This window comes from Pristiophorus japonicus, chromosome 7 (assembly GCF_044704955.1).
Source record: "Pristiophorus japonicus isolate sPriJap1 chromosome 7, sPriJap1.hap1, whole genome shotgun sequence".
In the NCBI taxonomy this organism is placed as follows: Eukaryota; Metazoa; Chordata; class Chondrichthyes; family Pristiophoridae; genus Pristiophorus; species Pristiophorus japonicus.
The window spans coordinates 69,934,845-69,949,174 of record NC_091983.1 but is presented as its reverse complement, the minus strand read 5'-3'; positions in this window follow the sequence as shown (position 1 = coordinate 69,949,174).

Sequence of the window (14,330 nt, the reverse complement as noted above, 5' to 3'; positions counted from 1 at the left end):
ACAGGCCAAACTGTGTGTTGTACTGTGTTTGTTTGTATTACACTATCAGGGTGTGTTTTTACTAGGCGCAGATATGTTTTAATCTGAATAAAAGCATTATGACGGAAGAGACCGAAAAGATCTGTCTATGACTGTATATTACTGTTCACAACTATAATTTCGGTGTCTAGAACTATTGTAAGAGGGGTGATTTGAAACCACCAGGGGCAAAACCACTTATAGAATCTGGTGACCGCGGCAGGACTCCGGTATGAGTGGACAGACAGTCATGGAAGATCTCAAGGTCAAGAGATCGGCAATGGGGGATAGGATTTCCTTGTACGTATTCGGTAAACTTAATGTAACACAGCAGTGGGTATTAGATCTGTTGCGAGCTGAGACCCCAGAGGACAAAGCTGCAGAGTGGACAGGGGGTAAGGAGCATAAAAAGGCAAAAGAAAAGGCCATTTGGCTCCTGTGACTGCAGAAGCAAGTCCAGCTGCTCAGGGAGCAGGTTGGTAGGCTTAAGGCAGAGCTCCAGGAGTCCGAGGGGCAGTCAGCCGCAAGGGCCACAGTGGGGAACAGATTAGTGGATGAGTTAGGTGAGGAGAGGCAGGAAAGGTGTACTCAGGAGGAAACCTCCCGTAACACCGGAGAGTACCAGCAATGCCAGGTCACCGAGGCCAAGCTCAACGAGCAGGCTGTACGTGAGGAGAACGCCTGCTTAATGGGTAAAGTTGATGGGCTGGAGAGGCAACTGAGAGATATTAAAACAGCTTGCAGGGTATCGAGCAGTAGGGGGGTTTGAGAGTGGGAATCATGGGTCCTACCAAGAAAAAATCCAAAGTTTGACTCAAGTTCTTGCCAAAGCCAAAGGCATGGTTTGCTTGACGGCCCCGGGGGAAGCTCGGGTGGACTGGGAAGAGGAAAAAGAAGATAGCCAGGATTGGGGGCAGGGTAGGGACATCCGACCATCGCTTAAAGCACCAAAGGGACCGATGTGGTCCATACGGCAGCAGAAGTTCGGCCAACCCGTAGACGGCGTGGGTCAGGGTACGCTGCAAAGCGATTTTGTGGTTCCATTCGCCATCCCGCGGCTGTAGAATATGATCTTGTGGGTACCTAAGTTAAAGAAAGAAGGGGACCCCTCAGTTCACTTCACCGAGGTGAACCAGGTTGGGGGGATTAACGGGTGTGGTGAGGGCGAGGCTCACAAGCTGTTGCTGTTTTCCCTGAAGGGGAAACTATATCAGGCCCTGTCCGCCGAAACCAAATGGGGACATGGGACCACGGCCAGCTTATAGGAGGAAATCCTGAGAGCCAAGGGTAGTCCATTCTCTAGGGTAGAGAGGACACTGCAGCTGGCAGGGGAAGCACCTCAGGCATTCGCAGGCAGGCTCTGGCCCATCTACGAAATGGCCACGGCTGAGGTGCTCGACAGAGCATAGTTGCAGTGGGGGCCAAGAAACCATTGGCTCAGGACCCTCATGGCAAACAGTTTGCCACGAATAAGGGTAAAAGCGGAGGCCTGGTTTGACTCCGAAGACTTTGTGAATACAGAGGCTGGAGTGCTCCGTCACATGAGCCTGGCTTTTAAAAGCGGCTCAGAGGAGAAGATCAAACCAAGTAAGGGCAAGGTACATGAAGTAAAGGCCAGTGAGGCTAGTAAAAAGGAATGGCGTCAGGAAGGGGTTAGCACACGGAAGGTTAGGACGTGTTTCGGGTGTGGGGATATGGGCCACTGGAGAAGAGACTGCCTGGCCCCAAGGAGGGGGCAGGCAAAGGGGATCCTCCAGTGCCGAAGACAAAACCTATCAAGGCAAAGGGACCGACCGCAGAACAATTTGATGTTCTGGTGGATGCCCTTTGGACAGTTTTTGTGCCAGAGCAGGCACAAAACTATAATCCCGACCGCTCCGATAATCCCACCACCCTGACTAGCACGCACCCAGCCTGAGTACCTGTGTTCGCTCACCTACGATGAGTGGAGTAGACCATGTGAGGATGGGAGTGGAGAAGGTAGAGGGGAAGTACTTGGTGGACACTGGGGCTTCGAGCATGGTGATCCATGTGAGTAACCCGACCGATTCACCCTGGTCCAGCAAGGTTCCATTCAGTCTCGTGGGGTTCATTGGGAATGAGCAGGTTGGAGCGAGGTCCAGGCCATTAGCCAGAGATTTAGGATCCCTCCAGACCAGGTGGGAATGCATCCTAATAAAGTGGAAACAGCCAGGGTCAGGAGTCCTTGGGGCTGACTTTATGTTAGCCCACAGGATTATAGTGGATTTGAGGAATACTGCCTTTGGGGAGTAGTGGGTTCCGATAAAGAGAAAGAAGTTATATTGATCCCAAGGAAACGGGAAGGAAAAGGCAACATGTGTACCATGAAGCCGAAAGGGAGTTACGAGCTAGAGCAATTGGTCAATACGTCCCCGTTTTCGCTAGAGCAATTGGTCAATATGTCCCCGTTTTCCATTTTTCCCTTCTATATTCTCATAGCCTTGATCAAAGGACTCACTTAGCTTAATAGAAGACTGAAGAATGTAGATGGTGTCAGCGAGTACTTGTTATCCAGTAACACTTAACAAATCCTCATGCTGGCACTGATATTGGTACATAGCTTTCAGATGTCTTGAGTTGCCTTTGTAATTTGTCTAATTTTATTCTTGACGTCACTCAGCTCCTTTCTCACTTAATTCCCATTCTTCAGTGTTGTCCCTTCACTTTTCAATAGCATGAATCTTGCTGTTCTTCAGCAAGACACTTCCCCTTGAGATATTAGCATGGCATTAATAATGTTCACAGCGAGGGTGGATGTGTTACATGGACTGAAAGGATGAAATACATGGTGAACTTCATGTCAGGATCCTGAATTATATCAGACTTCAGACTCTAATTTAGCTTGTTAGGTTTGGACTTTGACATTTGTAAAGCCAAAATAAAACATGATTTATACTGTAATGGAAACAGAAAATGCTGGAAATACTCAGCTGGTCAAACAGAAACAGAGTTCATGTTTTAGGTCAAAACTGAAAAAAAAAGAGATGTAATGGTTTTAAGCAACTGAAGAGGCAGGGGAAGGCAGGAGAGAATAAAAGACAAAAGGGATGATGGTGCGAGTAAAAAGGAGATGGTAATGGGACAAGTAAAGGAACAAAAGATGGGTCTAGAAGAGGTGTAAATGGGAATAACAGAATCATCAACAGCTACCATCTGAAAAAATGAGAGCAGAAGTTATGATCTGAAATTGTTGAATTCAATGTTGAGTGTGAAAGGCTGTAAAGTGCCTAATCGGAAGATGAGGTGCTGTTCCTCGAGCTTACATTGAGCTTCATTGGAACAGTGCAGGAGGCCAAGGACAGAGAGGTCAGAGTGGGAGTGGAGTGGTGAATTAAAGTGATAGGCGACCGGAAGCTCAGGGTCATGTTTGCGGACTGAACTGAGGTGTTCCACAAAGCGGTCACCCAATCTGTGTTTTGTCTCCCCAATGTGGAGGAGACCACATCATGAGCAGTGAATACAAATTAAAAGAAGTACAGTACAAGTAAATCACTGTTCCACCTGGAAGGAGTATTTGGGGCTCTGGACGGTGGGAAGAGAGGAGGTAAAAGGGGAAGGTGTTGCATCTCCTGCACTTGCATGGGAAGGTGCCATGGCAAGGGGAGGGGGTGTTGGGGGTTATTGAGGAGGGGACCACTTTGTCAGAGAGATAATGAATGCAGAAAGAGGAAAGAAGAGAAGATGTGATTGGTGGTGGGATCACACTGGAGGTGGCGGAAATGGTGGAAGATGATCCATTGAATGTAAAGACTGGTAGGGTGAAAGGTGAGGGCAAGGGGAACCCTATTGTGGTTCTGGGAGGGAGGGGAACGGGTGAGGGCAGAAGTGCAGAAAATGGAACCGACATAGTTGAGGGCCATGTTAACCACGGTATAGTGGAATCCTCAATTGAGGATAAAGGAAGACATATCGGAAGCACTGGTGTAGAAGGTGGCCTCGTTAGAACAGGTGTGACAGGGATGGAGACACTGGGAGAATGGAATAGAGTCCTCACAGAAAGTGGGGTGGGAGGAAGTGTAGTCTAGGTAGCTGGAGGAGTCAGTGGGCTTATAGTGAATATTGGTCGATAGCCTATCCACAGATATGGAGACAGAGAAATCGAGGAAGGGAAAAGTCAGAGATGGGCCATGTGAAGGCAGGGGAAGGGTGAAAATTGGATGCAAAGTGAATGAAATTTTCCAGTTCAGAGCGAGAGCAGGAAACGACACTGATACAGTCATCAATGTACCCTAAAAGAGGGGAAGGAGGGAACCTGAGTAGGACTGGAACAAAGAATGTTCACATAACCCATGAAAAAGCAGGCATATCTAGGGCTAATGTGGGTTGCCATAGCAACACCTTTTATTTGGAGGAAGTGAGTGTAGTCAAAGGAGATGTTCTTCAATGCCAGGCGAAAGAGGGTGGTGGGGATTGGTTGGGCCTCTTTTCAAGGAAGAAGTGGAGCGCCCTCAGGCCATCCTGGTGGGGGCTGGAGGTGCATAGGAATTGGACGTCCATGGTGAAAAGGAGATGGTTAGGGCCAGGAATCTGGAAACTGTTAAAGTGGCAGAGGGCGCAGAAGAGTCATGCATGTAGGTGGAAAGAGACTGGACAAGGGGAGAAAAATAAAGTCGAGATGGAAAGAAATCAGTTCAGTGGTGCAAGAACTGGCTGAAACAATGGGTCTACCAGGGCGGACCTGTTTGTGGATCTTGGAAGGAGGTACAAGCGGGCTGTGCGGGGTTGGGGGACTATGAGGTTGGAAGCTGTGGAGGGAAGATCTCCAGAGGACAGTCTTGGAAATAATGGCTTGACTATCAGTAGTGGGGTCATGGTCCAGATTGGGTCATGATTTATGCTGTAATGTTTCAGTTGAGATATTACAAGATTATTACGTACCTAACAGCATTTTCATTCAACTACCAAAAATTAGACACACAACTAAGAACTGGAACATCCAGGGAATGGTGATCATGATGTGACTACATTCATGATTATCTGGAAATCAGCATCAGTGAAGATGGGACAAAAATATCTGGGTATAAATTTCTGCCAATCAGGATCAATCAGTATTTCCCCACAGAGAATGGAAACCATAAGAACACAATGCACAGACCACCTCAGAGATACACATCAGCTTATAGAGAAGATGAAAAGCACACTTTCAAAGAAAGAACTTGAATTTATATGGTGCTTTTCACGATATCAGAATATCCCAATGCACTTTACAGACAATGAAGTATTTTTTTTGACTACCCTTGATAAGACCACACTTGGAGCACCGTGAACAGTTCTGGGCTCCATATTGTAAAAAGGATATAGAGGCACTGGAGAAAGTGCAAACAAGATTCATGAGGATACCAGAACTGAGAGGTTATACGGGGCTCTTTTCTCTTGAAAGGAGAAGACAGAGGAATGACCTGATAGTCTTAAGGTTATGAAAGGGTTTGATAGGGTAGATGTAGAGGTGTCTCTAATAAACCCAATAGAGAATTCAGGAGAAATTTCTCTATGCAGGGAGTAGTTAGAATGTAGAACTTGCTACCACAAGGAGTAGTTGAGGTGAATAGAATAGATGCATTTAAAGTGAAGAATATGTTGATGGGATTAAATAACGAAGTATGGGAGGAGGCTCGTGTGGAGCATAAACACTGCATAGACCTGTTGAACTAAATGTGCAGTTTCTGTGTTGTAAATTCTATACAACTATATAACTGTTGTAATGTACGAAACACGGCAGCCAATCTGTGCTGAGCAAGGTCATACAACATGGCCTTTGTTCAAGGAGAATGAATTAGAAACATAGAAAATAGGCGCAGGAGTAGGCCATTCGGCCCTTCGAGCCTGCACCACCATTCAATAAGATCATGGCTGATCATTCCCTCAGTACCCCTTTCCTGTTTTCTCTCCATACCCCTTGATCCCTTTAGCCGTAAGGGCCATATCTAACTCCCTCTTGAATATATCCAATGAACTGCCATCAACAACTCTCTGCAGCAGGGAATTCACAGGTTAACAACTCTCTGAGTGAAGAAGTTTCTCCTCATCTCAGTCCTAAATGGCCTACCCCTTATCCTAAGACTGTGTCCCCTGGTTCTGGACTTCCCCAACATCGCGAACAATCTACCCGCATCGAACCTATCCCATCCCATCAGAATCTTGTATGTTTCTATGAGACCCCCTCTCATCCTTCTAAACTCCATTGAATAGAACACAATATTCCAGGTGAGGCCTCACCAAGACCCTGTACAACTGCAGTAAGACCTCTCTGCTCCTATACTCAAATCCCCTAGCTATGAAGGCCAACATACCATTTGCCTTCTTTACCGCCTGCTGTACCTGTATGCCAACTTTCAATGACTGATGAACCATGACATCCAAGTCTCGTTGCACCTCCCCTTTTCCTAATCTGCCACCATTCAGATAATATTCTGCCTTTGCGTTTTTGCCCCCAAAGTGGATAACCTCACATTTATCCACATTATGCTGCATCTGCCATGCATTTGCCTACTCACCTAACCTGTCTAGGTCACCCTGCAGCCTCTTAGCGTCCCCCTCACAGCTCACACCGCCACCCAGTTTAGTGTCATCTGTAAACTTGGAGATTTACACTCAATTCCTTCATCCAAATCATTGATTGGAAGCTCTGCTCCCAGTGAAGTGTTGCTCTCGATGGGAATGCATATCAACGAATCGGGCACAGAAGTCATCGTACCCAATCCATTGTGAATCAATTTTACAGGAAATGACCGTAGCAAATCATTAATAATAGATATGTAGCAGTGAGCATCACTTCTGCAGAAAATGGAAGTGGCATTAATCAGGTGCACTGTCTTTCATAGCAGATTCTCACATCAGCACTTCCATTGCATGAGACATGACACCAGGATAAAAGCCTCCCAAAATTCACCTTTCTACATTTAAAAAAGACAAATTTCAAAGGGATAAAGAAAGAGCTAAGAGAAGTTAAGTGTGAATTATTGATGAAAAATATTACAGCTGGTGAGAGATGCGTTGGAACATGCTTGGTGAATACAAATCCAAGAAAAATAAATGTAACTGAAATAAGCATTATGTAAATAGATGAATACATCAATTCAAATTAGAATAATATAGAAAAAAACTGTTGAAAACTGCAGGGAAAATGGAAGAAAAGAACTCTTGGAACAATATAAGAATTTGCTGAAACAGATATTGGGGCCGAAATTCAGCCTCACGAAAATGCCTCTCACCACCGGAAAGCGGTGGCTACGCGGTGGAGTCGAATGACCGCTGATTTGGAAGTGAATGACCGTCGTTCGCGAAATTCTCCTCGGTGCTTTTTCCAGTGGTCTCCTCTTCTGCTCCACTGCTGCCGACCCTTGATAAGTGCATCATCAGATCATGCACCGCCGATCTCCTCCACCTCAAGCTAAATTCAGGGGAAAAAATCTTCGGGCCGCCGAGCAGTGCCCCCAACAGTTTTTTCTGTCGGTGCACTATGTTTGCGTTGTGTGTGCGACATTGCTGTGCAGCGGCCATTCAAGTGTACGGTGCACTGCCGCGGCCGCCATTTTCTTTTATTTGTCAATAATGATTTAGACGAGGGGATTAACTGTAGTATCTCCAAATTTGCGGATGACACTAAGTTGGGTGGCAGTGTGAGCTGCGAGGAGGATGCTATGAGGCTGCAGAGTGACTTGGATAGGTTAGGTGAGTGGGCAAATGCATGGCAGATGATGTATAATGTGGATAAATGTGAGGTTATCCACTTTGGTGGTAAAAACAGAGAGACAGACTATTATCTGAATGGTGACAGATTAGGAAAAGGGGAGGTGCAATGAGACCTGGGTGTCATGGTACATCAGTCATTGAAGGTTGGCATGCAGGTACAGCAGGCGGTTAAGAAAGCAAATGGCATGTTGGCCTTCATAGCGAGGGGATTTGAGTACAGGGGCAGGGAGGTGTTGCTACAGTTGTGCAGGGCCTTGGTGAGGCCACATCTGGAGTATTGTGCACAGTTTTGGTCTCCTAACTTGAGGAAGGACATTCTTGCTATTGAGGGAGTGCAGCGAAGGTTCACCAGACTGATTCCCGGGATGGCGGGACTGACATATCAAGAAAGACTGGATCAACCGGGCTTGTATTCACTGGAGTTCAGAAGAATGAGAGGGGATCTCATAGAAACGTTTAAAATTCTGACGGGTTTCGACAGTTTAGATGCAGGAAGAATGTTCCCAATGTTGGGGAAGTCCAGAACCAGGGGTCACAGTCTAAGGATAAGGGATAAGCCATTTAGGACCGAGATGAGGAGAAACTTCTTCACCCAGAGAGTGGTGAACCTGTGGAATTCTCTACCACAGAAAGTTGTTGAGGCCAATTCACTAAATATATTCAAAAAGGAGTTAGATGTAGTCCTTACTACTAGGGGGATCAAGGGGTATGGTGAGAAAGTAGGAATGGGGTACTGAAGTTGCATGTTCAGCCATGAACTCATTGAATGGCGGTGCAGGCTCGAAGGGCCGAATGGCCTACTCCTGCACCTATTTTCTATGTTTCTATGTTTCTATGTTTCTATGTAACCGACTGCCAGGTCCTCTCTTGGGTGCCAGGCCGTTTGCCCGGCCGAAACTTTCCCTGGTGGCCAAGTGGACCTAACTAAAATAATGGCAGAGCTCCCAGCGCTTCTCCCCTTTAAATGAAGGGGAGAGACGTGGTGACACACAAGTATCATGATGTCATCAGCGCTACGCTGATGACTGACAGCGGTGGAGACTCCATCCCGCCGTTGTGAGGCTGTGGAATGCACTACCAGACTTAATGATTGAAGCAGAGACCATGGCCTAGAATTTCCTCAGACCTGCTCCCACTCTGCTGTCATAACTTAGCCAGAAATGCAGAAACCCCATGCTTACGGTAAAGTTATGACAACAGAGCAAATTTCAGGCCCACATCAACCTTTAGTACTAGTTTAGGTCGGTGGTTGAAGGAAGAGAGAATAAATGGGTATGATGACAAGATGAGAACATGGGATTAGAACTACTGCTCATGTGTAGATGAAAGAGCAACATAGACCGGTTGGGCCAAATGGCCTGTTTCCAATTAATTTATATCTTTTGGCCAATCATTTAATATTGGAAAAGAACCAACCTCAAATGAGAACAGTCCGAGGTTATTCAGCCGGTAGTTAAGCTTCTGACTTGAATCATTGTGACCTACTTCAAGCGTTAGATTATCTTTACATGCACTATGAGGCTCTGAATAACCTACGGTTTAAATGTCTTGAGGGTTCACTTTATTATCAATGAGAACTCTTCATTCAGAATATCCTGTTGCTTGCAGGGGCACGGAGATTGCTCCGATTTTTAGTACATTTTTTTTCAATATTAAATGACTGGTCTAAATATATACATCTGAGTATAAACAGTATTACAAATAATCAATTATTAGTTTCAAAACTTAGCATACTTGATATCCTCTTAAATGTATATGGTGATCAGTGTATATGTATTGCTAAAAATACTGAATAACTTTGAAATAATGCTGTGTTAAGATTAGTAAATGCTGAGCAGTCTATTAGTTCCTTATTCTGTTATTTCAACAGTGCAATTAAAAAAATGAGTTATCTACATTAAACTCCTGGGGCTAGAACCTCCACTTTTGAGCTCAGCACCCAAAAATGGACGTTATTTCCAGCGCGGCGGTTATAAAAAGGGTTTTCATATTGGCAGCTTATTGCCCATTCACAAAACACCTAGTTTACATTTTTGAAAATGGACGTTACCACGGTCGATATCAAATGGGCGGTAGCATCACATTTTTCTGACCTCCTGCTGTAAGGTGTGGCCGTCCTTAGCAACGGCATGACAACGCTTGATTCTCGCGATTCTGGAGGTCGAAGGTCAGCATGACATGCGCAGAAGAGGAGACAGAGAGAGAGGGAGCTCAGAGGCACTGAAAGCGTGTGTGGCTGTGGTGTGTGCTTGTTTGGCTGTTGTGGGAAACACGAGGGAGATTCACCAGCTGCAAAAAGCCCACTAAACATCAAGAACATAGTTGGCACTGAGTTTTTGTACAACAAATAACATATAACATGGAAGGGATGGAGGGGGCCCTGGAGCTGGTAGCCAGGAGCACTGGTGGCAGAGGGCTCCCAGTGGTCCCGGATTGCCACACTGCACCCCAAGGTGACGCACCCCCTTGCCAACCACACATGAGAGCCAGCAGTCCCACCTTGGGACCGTCCTCTCCCATATCCATCCAAGCAGGGCTTCGGCCATCACCCCCACCCACCCCCGCCACCCAATGAAGCATCACCTGAGAACCTCCTTGGCCAGGCGGCTTGGAGTCAGGAGGGAAAGGGGAAGGGGTAGAGGTGGGGAGGAAAGCAGGGGGGGAGGAGGGGGGGAGGAAGGATTGGTTTGTACAGAAACACTGATGATTTCAGACTAATGTTCAGTTTAAATGTTTTTTATTTAACAAAACCTGTGGCACATTGGCTCAGATAGCTGTACCATTACAAGCTGGTGATTCCTTAACATCAAAGGGTATAGTCACACTTAACTTCAATCAACGTAAACTTTAACGGTCACCAAGGTGATTCCCACCATTCATGTGTGATCTGAACGCCCAGCAGTGTATCAGCTATGGAAATAACACGAACGTTCTTTCAGGCAAAGCGATCATTGATGAGCTCCTGACATAAGGCTCTTGCAGCTATCATGCCACCATGTGCCCTTTCCTGCGGTCTACAAGGGGATGGAGGCATGGCTTCAGCGTCAGCTTGATTGTCTGGCCCGATGTCAGCATCCACCTCCTCATCCTCCTCTTCCTCTCTCTGGTGAGGTGGACTGTCAGACTCATCAGGCAATTCTTGTCCCCTCCTGATAGTCAAATTGTGTAACATGGAGCACACCACCACGAATTGAGCTACCTGCTCAGGGTGGTATTGGAGCTCGCCTCCTGAGTGGTCCAGGCATCTGAAGCGCTGCTTCGGCACTCCAATGATTTTCTCCACGATATTGCGAGTGGCTCTGTGGCTCTCGTTGTATTGCCTCTCGGCCTCGGTGTGGGTGTCACGCAGGGGGGTCATCAGCCAGGTGGTGAAGCCATATCCTTTGTCCCCAAGCATCCAGCAATGACCTTGTGGCTCATTGTTAAACAAGTCAGATACAGTGTTCTCACACAGGATGTGAGCATCATGGATGCTACCTGGAAATTGAGCATTCATTGCCAGTATAATTTGCTGGTGGTCGACAATGAGTTGGACATTCAGGGCGTGGAATCCCTTGCGGTTCCTGAAAACCTCAGCATCCTGAAAAGGTGCCCGCTTCGCGATATGCGTACTGCCTATTGCTCCCTGCACCTTGGGGAAGTTTGCAAATCTGGAGAAACCTAGAGCCCTCTCACTCTGTGCCTCCCTGGTCATAGGGAAGCTGATCAAGTCCCTCCTGTGTGTGTACAGGGCTTCAGTGACCTGACTAGTGCAGCGATGTGTGGCATGCTGAGAAAGTCTGCAAATGTCACCAGCTGTGACCTGAAAAGAACCCGAGGCATAGAACAGTAGTTCTGATGGTGTTGGCCAGGCTGCAGGTCTGTCCTCATCAGCTGGCATACCTCAGTGATAACCTCTTTGTGGAAGCGCAGTCTCCGAAGGCAGGTGGTGTCGGGCAAGTTGAGGTAAGAATGCTTCTCCTTGTACTTGCTGGTGTGTAATGTCTGGTCCTCCTCATCTGTCTGTCACTTCGTACATTGGGCACATAGTGCAGTGCAGCGTTCCTTCGGCGATGTCGAGTCTGCTGCAAGTATTTGATCACCAAGAGAGGGTGAGAAAGGACAGGCCCCATTGCAGTAGCTCTTTGTCTGCCACCCATTGCACACAAATATGGAATGTCCCGACGAACACACCTCTTCCTTTCCGGTCGGTCACAGTGTGGTCAAGATGTTTTCGGAGATGTTCACATCAACTCCAACGACCTGCAGAGTACATCCTAACTCCACCGAGGTTGAAGCACAGCAGCCTTTTAAAGGACGCGACATGTGATCTACAACATGGCGTCCATAACGCTGAGATTCGTCCTGGTTAGTTCCACTTTTTGTGGGCGGTTTTTTGAGCGAGTGATATTGTGGGCGATATGTGTGCGAGGTGGTGAAATTGACAATGGCCGATCTCCATGGCCGCTAGTTTGGGTAAATATGCTCTTTACGACAAAAAACAATCGGCAGCCGGTATTATTGAATCTTGGCGTTAATTCCATGAGGAAAGTAACACTGGGCGATAATATGGGCGTTGAATTCGCCCGTTCTGGTGATACCGCCCAAAAAAAGTCGGCGGGCGGTACTATTTTTTCTCGCCGTTAAGCGCATTGGGAAAATAACGTTCGCCGATAAGTCTGAAAAAGCGCGACAGTTTCCATTTTGTGCCAAAATGGTGATATCTGGGCATTATACGTCATTTCGGTGGTAAAATGGGCGTTAAGTGGATGTTAAGCAGGCACAAAAAGTGGAGGTTCTCGCCCCATTGGAATTTAGCGGATTGGCAAAGCAGAATTTTGAGGACAATGCATTTAAATTAGTTGTTTCATCTACAAAAATATTAGAGCAACATTATATAACATTTGGATCATTTCTAGCTTTCTTGAATTAAATTTCAAACCTGCTTTCCAATGAAATGAAAAATAATTTTCTTGATACTATTGAATAAGTACTGAGATCCCGGAAGGGAGTGCTGGTTGGGAATAGGACTACCATACTGTAACCCCATTTCTCTTATGCCTGCTCCCTCTGAGTGTGGTTCCAAGCATGGAATGCGTTTGGTTACAGAGGGCTCAAGTTTCGGTCTGAGTTGCTCCTATTTTTTTGGAGCAACTAGTTTAGAATAGAGCATCTTAGAAATTGCAATTCTCGGCATTTAGTTTGCTCCAGTTCTAGTGAGTTAGAATAGTTTCATTTTAGAACAGATTTTTTTTCAAAAGGGGGCGTGTCCAGCCACTTACACCTGTTTTGCAAGTTTAGGCAGCGAAAACTTACTCCAAACTAACTTAGAATGGAGTAAGTGTAGATTTTTGTACACTCAGAAAATCCTTGCCTACACTTATAAATCAGGCGTAGGGAATGAGATATAGCAGGAGGGAAGGGGGGTTTTCAAACATTAAACACTTCACTTTTGTAAATAAAGAGCCATCATCAATAATAAATGATAAATCAATAAATCAACCAATAAATCAATCATAAAAATTACAAAATAAAAAATAATAAAAAATCAATCAATAAATAAAAAATTAAGTTTCTCCTCACCGACTGCAGCACCGGGAACCCTCCAACAGCATGCTGGGACAGCTCCCCACCCCCCCCCCCCAACCCCCCCAGTATCTCTCTCTCTCTCTCTCTGCCTCTGTCAGTGTCTCTCTCTGTCAGTGTCTCTCTCTCTCTCTGTCAGTGTCTCTCTCTGTCAGTGTCTCTCTCTCTGTCAGTGTCAGTTTCTCTCTGTTTTTCTGACAGCGAGGGGTGGGAGGAGAGGGGGGGGGAGGAAGGGAGGAGAGGGGTTAGAGGAGAGGAGGGGGAGGCCGAACGAGCCCCGCCGACGACGCAGATGTCTAGCTGGATTGCCAAAGACTTCGGGCGGGGCCCGCCCCCAGCAAGATGCCGGACGGGCGGGCCCTGCCGAGGACATGGAGGGGGGTGGGGGGGGGAGAAGAGGGGTGAGGAGGGGAGCTGAACAGGAGAAAGGGGGGAGAGGAGAGGGAGGAGGGAGAGCTGAATGGGAGGGAGGAGGGGGGTGGAGTGGGAGCTGAACGGAGGGGTGGGGGGAAGCGGGAGCTGAACAGAAGGGAGGGAGGCCCGAGTCCCGATCTTCGTCCTGGGAGCCCATTTGGCCAGGGCTAGGGGCGGCACGTTTCGGGCCCCTTCCACGCAGCCTCGGGGGCGAGGAGCTACTGCACATGCGCGCACACTCTAGCGCGCATGTGCAGAGGTCCTGGCACTGTTTTCAGCACTGGGACCTGGCTCCGCCCCTGACCCCTTGTGCTGCGCCACGCCGAGCACAAAGACGTCCTGAGGAGCTCAAGGTAAGTTTTTGGCTCCCTTTTTATTCCAGAAAATCGGCGCACCTTATAATATTAATATATTAGAGTCGAGATCACATCACTGGGGATTGCTATTGACAGACTAATTTCCTACGGATCTGGTAGAAGTAATTTTATAAGGCGAAACAGATTGTTTCGTTCAATTTATCTATTGCAAATCTTAAATGGCAGATCTCAATAGACTTATCAGTATTTACATGAACAGAATTTGTGCTTGTAGATGGAGGGAAAGAGAAGTGGAGAAAATGA